Source organism: Frieseomelitta varia, unplaced genomic scaffold, assembly GCF_011392965.1.
Source record: "Frieseomelitta varia isolate USP_RPSP 00005682 unplaced genomic scaffold, Fvar_1.2 scaffold_38, whole genome shotgun sequence".
NCBI classification, from domain to species: Eukaryota; Metazoa; Arthropoda; class Insecta; order Hymenoptera; family Apidae; genus Frieseomelitta; species Frieseomelitta varia.
In genome coordinates, this window is record NW_025110123.1 from 215,310 (window position 1) to 226,173 (window position 10,864).

Here is a 10,864-nt window from a genome sequence, read left to right on the forward strand (position 1 = left end):
TCGACTTAACACGATTGGCTTAACTTGCTTATACTCTGATTTTACAAACGCTATAGATTTCGACTGAAATTTAAATTAGTCCTTGAAATTTAAATTACAAATGAAATTAATTCGCGATATTACAAATATTACAATTGTTAAGAATTTTTAGAAATCGAGACACGTCGCGTCACCGACTTTTTAGTAAAATTATCTTTATCGAGGAATTTTTATGTAATAAAAATGTTATAAAAATGACGACAAACAGATTCCATTAAATACTCATTGCCAACGTAAGTACCTAAACTTCTGTCTGTATTAAAAAGACGCTGTCCGAGAGGAATGTCTTGAAAATCATTATTCACTCGAAGAAATAACAAGTGACAAATAATCAGCGATAAAGTAGCAAATAAACGATAAATATCTCACAACGTAACGTTATCGACTTAACACGATTGGCTTAACTTGCTTATACTCTGATTTTACAAACGCTATAGATTTCGACTGAAATTTAAATTAGTCCTTGAAATTCAAATTACAAATGAAATCAATTCGTGATATTACAAATATATTACAATTGTTAAGAATTTTTAAAAATCGAGACACGTCGCGTCACCGACTTTTTAGTAAAATTATCTTTATCGAGGAATTTTTATGTAATAATAACAATGATAACAAACAGATTCCATTAAATGCTCATCGAAGCCAACGTGTGTTAAGTACGTAAACTTCTGTCTGTATTAAAAAAGACGTGTCGACGACGGAACGAATCGAAAGTACCCTGACCCACATACTGTCCGCTGGATTGGTAAACGTGTCAAACACCGGCCGAGCTCCATTTCTCCAATAGCGATGCCTCTGTCTGACACAATACCTGTCTGATACTACTTGAGCCGCGCGGTCTGACCAATTTAACTTCGCGCTACTGCGACCAAACCGCGGTGAACGCCACCGTGTTCCACTTGATCGTTCGTAAACATTCGTGTCCAGGTGGAACCATGGAAGAACCATGGCTTCGTAACTGCAAATATCGGTTCTCTTTCTTTATTGTTGACAAATCTCGAATCTGTGTGCGAGAACGAGAAACCACGTTTCGAAGGATGTAATTGTAATTCGTAGGTTGGAGTATTATCTGCGAGACGAAACCTTCGTGCGTTGTTGAGATGAAGATCGAAATGTGTAAGACACGGTTTTTCGTGATGAATAAGAAATGCAAATGAAACGGAGAATGATCGTTCCGACTGATTTTGTTTTAATGTTTTGATCCGTGTGGGAAGACTATGAAAATATCTAATGAACAAGAGAATATTTATAAAGGAATATTTTCGTCTTTTGTCAAAACACGTAGATTTTTATTATTATTTAACAGACATGTCAGATTACGTTAATCCCGGCGATAATCGGATCAATGTTTTCTACTTTAATATTTCAACTTTTCCTTTCTTCATTTTTTAATCCGACTAATAAACACAAGAGACAAATATTAAATATTAAATATTATAACACAAACATTAACATTAATAATATTAAATATTATTATTATAAATAATAAATATAAATTTAATATTATTATTATATTTATAAATAATAAAAATAAATACTAAATAATAAATATAAATTTAATATAAATACTAAAAATAAACAATAAATATAAATAATAAAAATAAGTACTAAATAATAAATATAAATTTAATATTATTATTATATTTATAAATAATAAATACTAAATAATAAATATAAATTTAATATTATTATTATAAATAATAAATACAAGAGACAAATATTAAGTATTAAGATATATATATTTGAAAATGCCATTGCTACACCTTTATCAATGAATATTTATTTTATAATTCCAAGGAAAGTTAAGCAAACTTTTTACGTCAGATTTTCCTTCCGTTATACTAAAATTCGCGAGAGACAGATCGAAATAGACGGAATAGACGATAATATTATCCACCTCCATCAAATTCTTTTATCTCTTTCGTATCCCCTATTCACCACCTGAAAACAGGTCTCACGAAACAACTCGTATAATCGACTCCTGTCGACGACACTCGGCGCGATATTGTTCTGGTCTCACATCGTACACAAATGGCCTATGCACCTTATGATTGTACGTACGTGTTATGGATTTGTGAGCATCGTGTATGATCGGACAGAAAAGAGTGTTCTTTCTCGATTGTTCCACGCGCAGCTGCTCTACGAATTGTGTATGGTGTTTCAAGCACAATGGCTGTTCGATCGTTCCATAAGTCGTTGTAATTTCAAACGTTGCCACTTTCGTTTCAAATTTATTTGTATTAAAGTCTGGGAAATGTATGTTTAAATACGGGATGAAAAATTTATCAGTGGATTTTTCAATACAGAGATTTAGCATTTATTATTGAAACTGAAACGAATATTTGTGTCTAATATAGAATTATAATGGTAATATTGTACTGAATATTTGTTGCAATCAATGTCGATAGTATTACGTAATTATTATTTATGATAATTATATTATATAAATGTAAAATTATAAAATTATATTATATAAATATAAAAATATAAAATTATAAAATTATATTATATAAATATAAATAATTATATATTATATAATTATTATAATTATTATTATAATAATTATTATATTATATAATTTTCTTAATCAAACCAGGGAATTTTTGGCCTGAATTTCATAAACATTATTTCTCAGTAACATAATTTTCTTTTCATTTAAACTCGAGAAGCATAAATAGTTGCTTCGGGTTAAATCAAAACCAGACAAAATAATTTCGTAACAATTATATCAAGAGTTCTGAATATAAATTCCTGAATATTATTTCTCCGCTCTGTCAATTAGGAAACGATTACTTATGAAACGATTCTTCGAAGCTTCCAGAAACAGTTTCCACGTTATAGCGTGGAAAAGGACTGGTTCTGAGAATCTCGATTAAACTACGAGTGGAAGATGGTGTATCTATGTACGACATATTGAAAGCGAGTCGCTTGCTGTATAAAAAATGGCGATTAGAATTGAAACAATTGTGTATGGTGTCAGCTAAAAAAAAAGATCTATGCGTGTCTCTAAAATATCTACTCATTTCATTGTTAAACCTTATTAATCTCAACTTTCACAGTTTTCGGTTTAATCGTTGATAAGAAATGAAATTCAGTCTCTAGATCATATCTACTTATTTCACAAATCATTATTATTTCGTCGATTTTTATACTTTTCGCAAAGTTTATGCTCATCTATTTTATCAATTCATCTCACAGGATTGTCATTAAATTTTCAAAAATGAAATACTCAAAGTAATCGCATTTTGAAAATCTTTCTATCTCTCGATTTCTCGAGTGGAATCGTTTTTCTTTTATTTATTTGTTTTTTCTATCCAGAAAGTGTATAATTTACCGAAGCGTGGCAAGCTTCTCGCGGATTCTGATTTGCATCGAAGGGACCGTAAACAAGAGGTCGAGACGGTTTTAGTGTTCCGTGGTATTGCCGTTTTGTGCCTCGAGTGTACTCGTGTCTGGCTCGAGAATCAATCCACTCCGTGATAAAGTGTCTGAATCTTGAAAGCGAATGAAACCCATTGTCTGCCGGTGTTTTCGGTGTGTACGAAACAGGGTGAGGGACTTGGTTGCATGCACCAGGATTGCACTCTCGCGTTTCCTGCTTTTTCCACGCAGAATTCAACCTTCGTCGCAAAATATTTCTTTTTTTTTTCAGCTGTAGATTCTACGCAATATTGTACGTAAAAATCTGATCAACATCGATTAATACAACAATTAATAATTTCAATCTCGAGAGCAGCGTGACGCAAAGAGATTGGATTCTTTGGACTTTCGACCTTTTGATTTTTTGGAATTGCACCTGATTACCAATTGCCGCGAAAATAATATTAGCGCAGTTTTTGAATTCTAGATTTCGAAGTGATTGCACTTTGTCAAGTGAGAATGTACAAATTTTGAAATTTCCAGACACCCGCCAGAATTCCTTACGAATTTTTCAACTGCCACTCCGAATCTAACGTAACTTTTGAATTTTTAACGAAGACCTAATAATCAAAAATTTGGTAAACAGAATTTTTGCGGCACGGTGAATATTTTAATTTTTACTGTTATTGCCACAACGACAAATTAATTATGTACTATATAATAACACGCTGTTCCCCACATTGTAATTAAATAAATACCATTACGATGGCTGATTTAATCCGAATATTAAAATGATGAATACGATTTAACGAATTGATTTAAAGAATTGAATAAATTCACGACACGACAATTTATACAATTTCATTCTTCGTTCGATGATTTTAGAAATTAATTTACGAGCAAATACGACACAGAATTGTTTATTAATAAGGTATCGATGCCACTTTAAATATCTGTGAGACGAGCACAGCCTCTTCTACGTGAAAGAAACATTAGAGAAAAGGCAAGGAACACTTTGAAAGAGACAATTACGAATTGCACTCGCGAAAGTACAATCCTGTAAAGAGGTCTTGAATGATTCTGCTCTGGCGGATGTATGCGAGAAACGAAGGCTTCCGGCTCCTCCAAATATACCGCAAAGAAAAGAGAGCTGAGCGTTTAAAGCTGACCGAAGGGAAACAGCTTCTGGGAAACATTTAACTTTAAATTTGGCGACAGATATTATCCCACGCTCTCGACAAATTTCAATCTTCCTAAAATTGCAAAGGACAAATTAGAAATTCTGATTAAATTGCGAGGGTAACTGATGGAAAGTATCGATTCACTGAGTTTCGACGAATATTGAAATAAATTTTCATTTCCGCGCGAATGCAAAAATAAATTTCAACTAGTTTCATAAGTTTCAATGTAATTAAATTTTTTCATTTAGTATAGTTAGAATTTCTTCGTCTCTACTATATATAATCGCAAAACAAAGGAATAACTCTTTTTCCGAAATTTTAACATTGGAATAATGCTAATGAGATCGAAGAATTGATAACAATTTATGTATTTTTATACGTTTGCATAATCAAAGGAACGTGATTTGAACAGAAATTTGAAACTTTGTCTATTGAACTCCGCTTACACGCGTTCCGTGCAATTTCGCACGTTCATATTCCCCATAAATGCGTAATCCGCGGTTCCATAATTTATTACATTCATAATTCCGATTCAATTATTTATTACCCGATCGAATAATTCATTCCGCAGCTCAATGATTTATCATTCGAGTCTGAAAATTTCTATCGGGAAAAAAATTACTTTCGAACCATCAATCCATTCAATTAAATTAATAATAAAAAAAAACATAATTCTTCCCAATATTGCTCGAAAAAAAAAAAAGAAGAAGAAACTATTTGAAAGCATCCGAAAATATCTATCGTCCAATTAAAAAATTCCTCGCAAATTTGTCTTGCAGTCAGTGTCGTTGCTGTTTCTTGAAATGATCCGTGATAGACAACTATGATCAGTATGATCTGGTGTCTGAATGTGTATCGATCGACGAGAAATAGAAGAAGAATTAATCAGGAATGATTCAGCTCGTTGGAGCGTGTACGAAGAACTAGAATTCAGGTCGACAGGGATACAAATATCGTACACACGGTTTCGATAAGCGAACGGTATATACACTTTTTTGCTAATAAGTAGCAGCAAGTAGAGAGATCGATTGACAAGCGACGAGAAGTAGTTATCGCACGTACATAGTCAAACGATTTTCTAACAACAAGTACCAAGTCATGTACGTTTACGTGGCTAGAATCAGACGGGAAACAGATATAATCGAATGCGATCACGTTGCGATAAAGAGGTCTGTGAGCGTGTCAATCAGTGTAATTTTCATGGTAATGAACTTGAGTGAAGGAAATCGTTGGGAAAGGTGCGACGAACCTCGAAGGTTTTATGGTTGAGTAAATAGAGTACTTGATCTCTAGTCTAGGAATGATTAGAGTCCTCGAACTGTTGGAAAAATTAGTGTAGTTGTGGTTTCTTTCAGTATTGTAGCGTACTGTAGTGAAGTTAAATCAGTAGTAAATGATTATCTAGTCTTAAAAGAGCGTTACTATAAAATATTGGAATTAAAAAGAAAGTCAGTATTTCAGTATTACAGCGTATTGTATTACTATAAAATATTGGAATTAAAAAAAAAGTCAGTATTTCAGTATTATAGCGTATTGTAGTGAAGTTAAATTAATAGTAAATGATTATCTAGTCTTAAAAGAGCGTTACTATAAAATATTGGAATTAAAAAAAAAGTCAGTATTTCAGTACTGTAGCATATTGTAGTGAAGTTAAATTAACAGTAAATGATTATCTAGTCTTAAAAGAGAGTTACTATAAAATATTGGAATTAAAAAAAAATGTCAGTATTTCAGTATTATAACGTATTGTAGCGAAGTTAAATTAATAGTAAATGATTATCTAGTCTTAAAAGAGCGTTGCTATAAAATATTGGAATTAAAAAAAGAAAACCTAGAAAATAGTGAATATCAGAATAGTAGAATAGAAAATACTAAAGTAGTGAAGGGGGCTAAGTCAATCGTGACTGTAAAATTAGTAAATCATTGATGAAACGAATGAACGAATTTGCAATTGAGAAATTAAACTTGCAATCATAGATAAAATTAATGATCGATTAGAAACCAATATAATAAATAATAGTGAAACTAGTAGATAATGGAGTAACAAATTAATGATAAAAATCGGTTTGTCAATCGAAAAAAATGAACAAATAATTCTCAATGGTCTTTATCGCAACGTACAGCAGGAACGACTATACCGATTCCCAGAAAAATTACAGGGAAACGATCTTCGGTAGAGTAAAGCTACGATAGACGACGAGTATAATAGAAGAGAAGAAGAAATCCGCGACAGAACGGATCGAAAGTAGCAATACACGTCTACGAACAGGCGATGGGGAAAAGAGAGAGAAAGAAAGAGAGAGAGAGATAGTTTCACGAGAAAGTTTACAAGTATAGCTTCACTGTAAATTCGAGGGCAACGACGAGCAAAGCTCTCTACTCTTCTAACAATAAACACGCTCTTCGTGATTGTGCCTCTATAGAGGTTCGTTCGATTGTCGCTTGTACAAAGTACCACAAACAATGATCCTCTTGCACAATAATAATTTACTAACGAACAAAAACAGAATGTACTTGCACGTGGCAAATTATTACGAAATCCTGTCGCATCTCTTGCGCTGGGATGAGAATTTTTTGCCCGAAAAATTGCAATACTCTGTCAGATTTAGGTACGTTACAAGTATAATCCAGGCAAAAACAAATAACAAATTTGTTAATAATTTCTCGATAATTTCTATCCAGCAATGTACAAACGAGTTCAGAAAGAAAGCGACGAATTATTGTACACGGTTCGGTCACTCGTTACGGTCCGCAATCAGTTGCCAGCGCAAGTCATCAGATTCATCAGCTATCGCGCAAACGAATCTACGAACAAGTTTCGCTTGTAAAATGAGTTGTATGGTTCCTGTGACCTTGACGAAACTTTCGAAATGCCAACAAATTTATTCTGCCGCGAAACTTTCGAATCTTTTACCGAGAAATAAATAAATCTCTCGATCCCTTGTGTTCGTTCGAAAACGAGAAGGAGGACTATCGTGCACGAGAGGGGAAATAAACTGTTGCCAGCGATAGTCTGCAAACTAAGGGCTGTCGCGCAATCGACGAACCTCCGTGACAGGTTTGCCAACATACGTATGCACGTATACACACATACACACACGTATGTGTATCGGTAATCGGGGCATAAGTATACGCAAATATAAGGTGGATCGTAGCTGGAGAAGGCGATAGGTTGAAAAAAGGGGGTGAAAGGGGTGGGTAAAGCAACGAGGGTGATACTTAACTACTCGAGCTATTGTCCAACGATCGATTTGCACGTGAGCAGGAGTACTATCTCTCTAATAATAGGCCGATATGCGCGCGCAAGTGCCTGCTCGTGATTTCGTTACGTTCCAAAGCGACCACGAAGAGAGTCTTTTTCTTTTCTTCCTTTTTTTATTGAATTTCCACCAAAAAAAAAAAAAGTAACCACTATATCAATACACACGAACTATATCTACACCTCTTTGATTACTAGAAAGGAAGGAACTTCTGTACAAAAATATATCCAGGGAAACGTAATGGGCTTGAAAAAAATTCAAAATCATCCGATGTTCCCAACATCGGTTAGCTTTTAAGGGTTGGAGATTAAGGGTTTAGTGTTAATTGGTAGAGCACAGGGTTGTTAGAAAAGAAACGCGAAGGTGAAGGAAATATTTCGCGTAAATATCATCTTTCGAAATTGTAACAAAGTATTGCTCTTTAACAAAGTTTGCCGATTCTGTTGTTACTATAACGATTGATCACTGTCCAGAGTAATTTCTATCAGGAGGGGGAGGTTCTGTTAAAAATTCACGACTGAGAATTATATTATGTCGAATATCACACGACACCATAATAAGCGTCTCCATATAAAACTAAAAGAGTAGCTAACCATCAGTCTATAATTTTCAGGAGACTACGTCCCTGAATGTTGTACAATTCCCTATTAAAATTTCCATAAATTTATAAATATTCGCATCTAACAACCCTGTATCCTCGATCACTATTTTTTTTCTCCCATTATCGTTCCACTTTGGAAGACATTTGAAAAAAAAGAAGAATATCCAAAATGGATGAAAATGGGCTAAAAAAAAAAGAGAAAAAAATGATCCCCGCTGCTACAACCGGCGTTTCGACGATCGTGAAGCAAAATGTAAATTCCGGTTGGTGCAATTACCTTCGGCTGGCTCCGCTGGGGAAGGCAATTCCGTTTCGGATCCGGGCGTAGCAGCGAGGAATCCAGTTACAAACCGCGCTTCGGGGCGGTGTAAAGTAGAACGTTTAAACTCAGATTCGATCCATTAGAGGAATCTCGCTGGGTCGTATTAACTGTCCCGTTTCGCTCGTTTTCGAATAAAAAACGAGCCCCTCCCAAAAAAAAAGAAAAAGAAAAAAAATGGTTTCGAGCACCGGCGATGTTGCGCGCGTGCGAGCTGGAATCGTGGCGACTTGATCGAAATTGATCGTCGTTCGACTCTTAAAGGTAAGTTTGGGTTCGAAGGTTGATGTTACAGCTTAAACAGACCTCGAACTTGCAGAATTGTGTTGTACAGGTGTTGCATCAGAGAAAGAGAGAGAGAGAGAGTTTTGAGGGAGGTATTATAGTTGAGGATTTTTGTGAAATTTCGAGGAAATTGCCAGCTAATTGCAACAATAAATAATAAAAGATCAATAGTTCACTGATATTAAATAATATTACGGTTCAACGTTTTGTTGAAGAATAATTCGTATAAATTTTAGTATTTCTTTTTCTCGAAAACTGATCGAATTGGAGGGTTCTTTTTTTTACTTTTATTCGAATTTCGATAACGATGATATCACGTATGTCAAAAAGACATCAGCAATGGAAATACGTATCTTATCATTGCGTATGTGTAATTATTATATTAATACGAAGGCAGGAATATAAAAACAATATACCCTCCAATTTTTGTTTCTCACAGAATATTTTGGAATTTGATTAAATTTGAAAGACTGAGTCTATAGTATTTTAAATTCATTCTCTCGAGATTTATCGCAAATGTGTCGATATTCTTTAATTACCAAAAGAATAGTTACCAATAAAATATTGATAATGAAGAATATTTATTAATAAAATATTATCAAGAATGTTTACTTTTGCTAATAGAGAATATTTATTAATAAAACATTATTTGTTAATATAATTCTCCAAACATTCCTCCCCAAAATTTCACTCTCGACTACAATTACTAATAAATATTTACTATATTATATTTACTAGTATATTAAATATTTAATATTTACTATATTACAGTATATTATTTATGAGTAAATATTTATTAATGATCTATTTATTAATAAATACTCTCTAAGAACTTCTTTCCCCAAATTTCACCATCAAGATCATATCCAAGATACTATAATACTCTCCACTCAGCGCCACAACTCACCCCCTCGATGAGTATTTAACCTCTTACGCTGCCAACGACGCACAAATGTTGAGAACATTTGGCCCAAAATTGCAATATTTTCTCAGTTTCAAGTATATCGAAGTATAACCCAGGCAAAGTTAATAACAAATTTATCAACTTCTTGGTCATTTCTATCCAGTGACATACCGATGAATTCAAAGAGAAAGACGAATATATACTGTACACGGTTTGGTCGTTCTCGTTATGGTCCGCGAACCAGTTGCCAGCGCAAGAGATTGACAAACCAGTCTAAAAAAATTGAACCCCGATCTCCTCGATCAGTCGCGCGGAATTCCAAGCGTACGCGCGCGAACACGCCCACCCTCCCGATGGCGTGAAGAACCTCGTGCCAAAAAACACGAACAACACAGTGATAACGGGGGGAGAGGTTGAGAAAATCCGCGCTGGGTGTCACCGCAGCAGCAGCTACACAGGCTCCTAGAAAAGATTCGTGACGCTCGTGGGTGGTAAGAAAAACGTCGAACAGGGGCGCGCGTGTCTCGGACGACCTCCTAGAATTAGTTGGACGATCATCCGCCCAATTTAATCGGTTCAATTCGGGACACAGGGGTGTTGCTTCGTGGGAGCACAAAACTCATGAAAAATAGGTGGGCAGGCTAGAAGAGAAGATTCGTTTTTGTTTCCTTTTTCTTTTTTTTTTTCTAGACGTGAGAGAAAGAGAGAGAGAGAGAGAGAGATAGAGAGAGTGAGAGAATGAGAGAGAGAGAATGAGAGAGAGAGAGAGAGAGAGAGAGAGAGGATTTTCTGGGTGGTCCTACCTTTCACGTCATCGTCCTCGATCGTTGTGCTGCTGTCGGTCGACTCCTTCACCTGAGAGCCATCGCCCTTCTTCGTGATGATGCTCCGACCTGGAGCACGCAGAGCGTT

At 34.7% G+C, this 10,864-nt stretch overlaps 1 protein-coding gene across 1 annotated transcript in view; it reads right to left on the bottom strand.

The window, feature by feature from the left end:
* LOC122531184 (calcium/calmodulin-dependent protein kinase type II alpha chain-like) overlaps window positions 1–10,864 on the bottom strand; it is a 51,843-nt gene extending 40,979 nt beyond the window's left edge. Inside the window, exon 1 of the mRNA XM_043658904.1 lies at window positions 10,756–10,864. The gene's annotated coding sequence lies outside the window, so the exon portion shown is untranslated. The remainder of the gene's footprint in view (window positions 1–10,755) is intronic.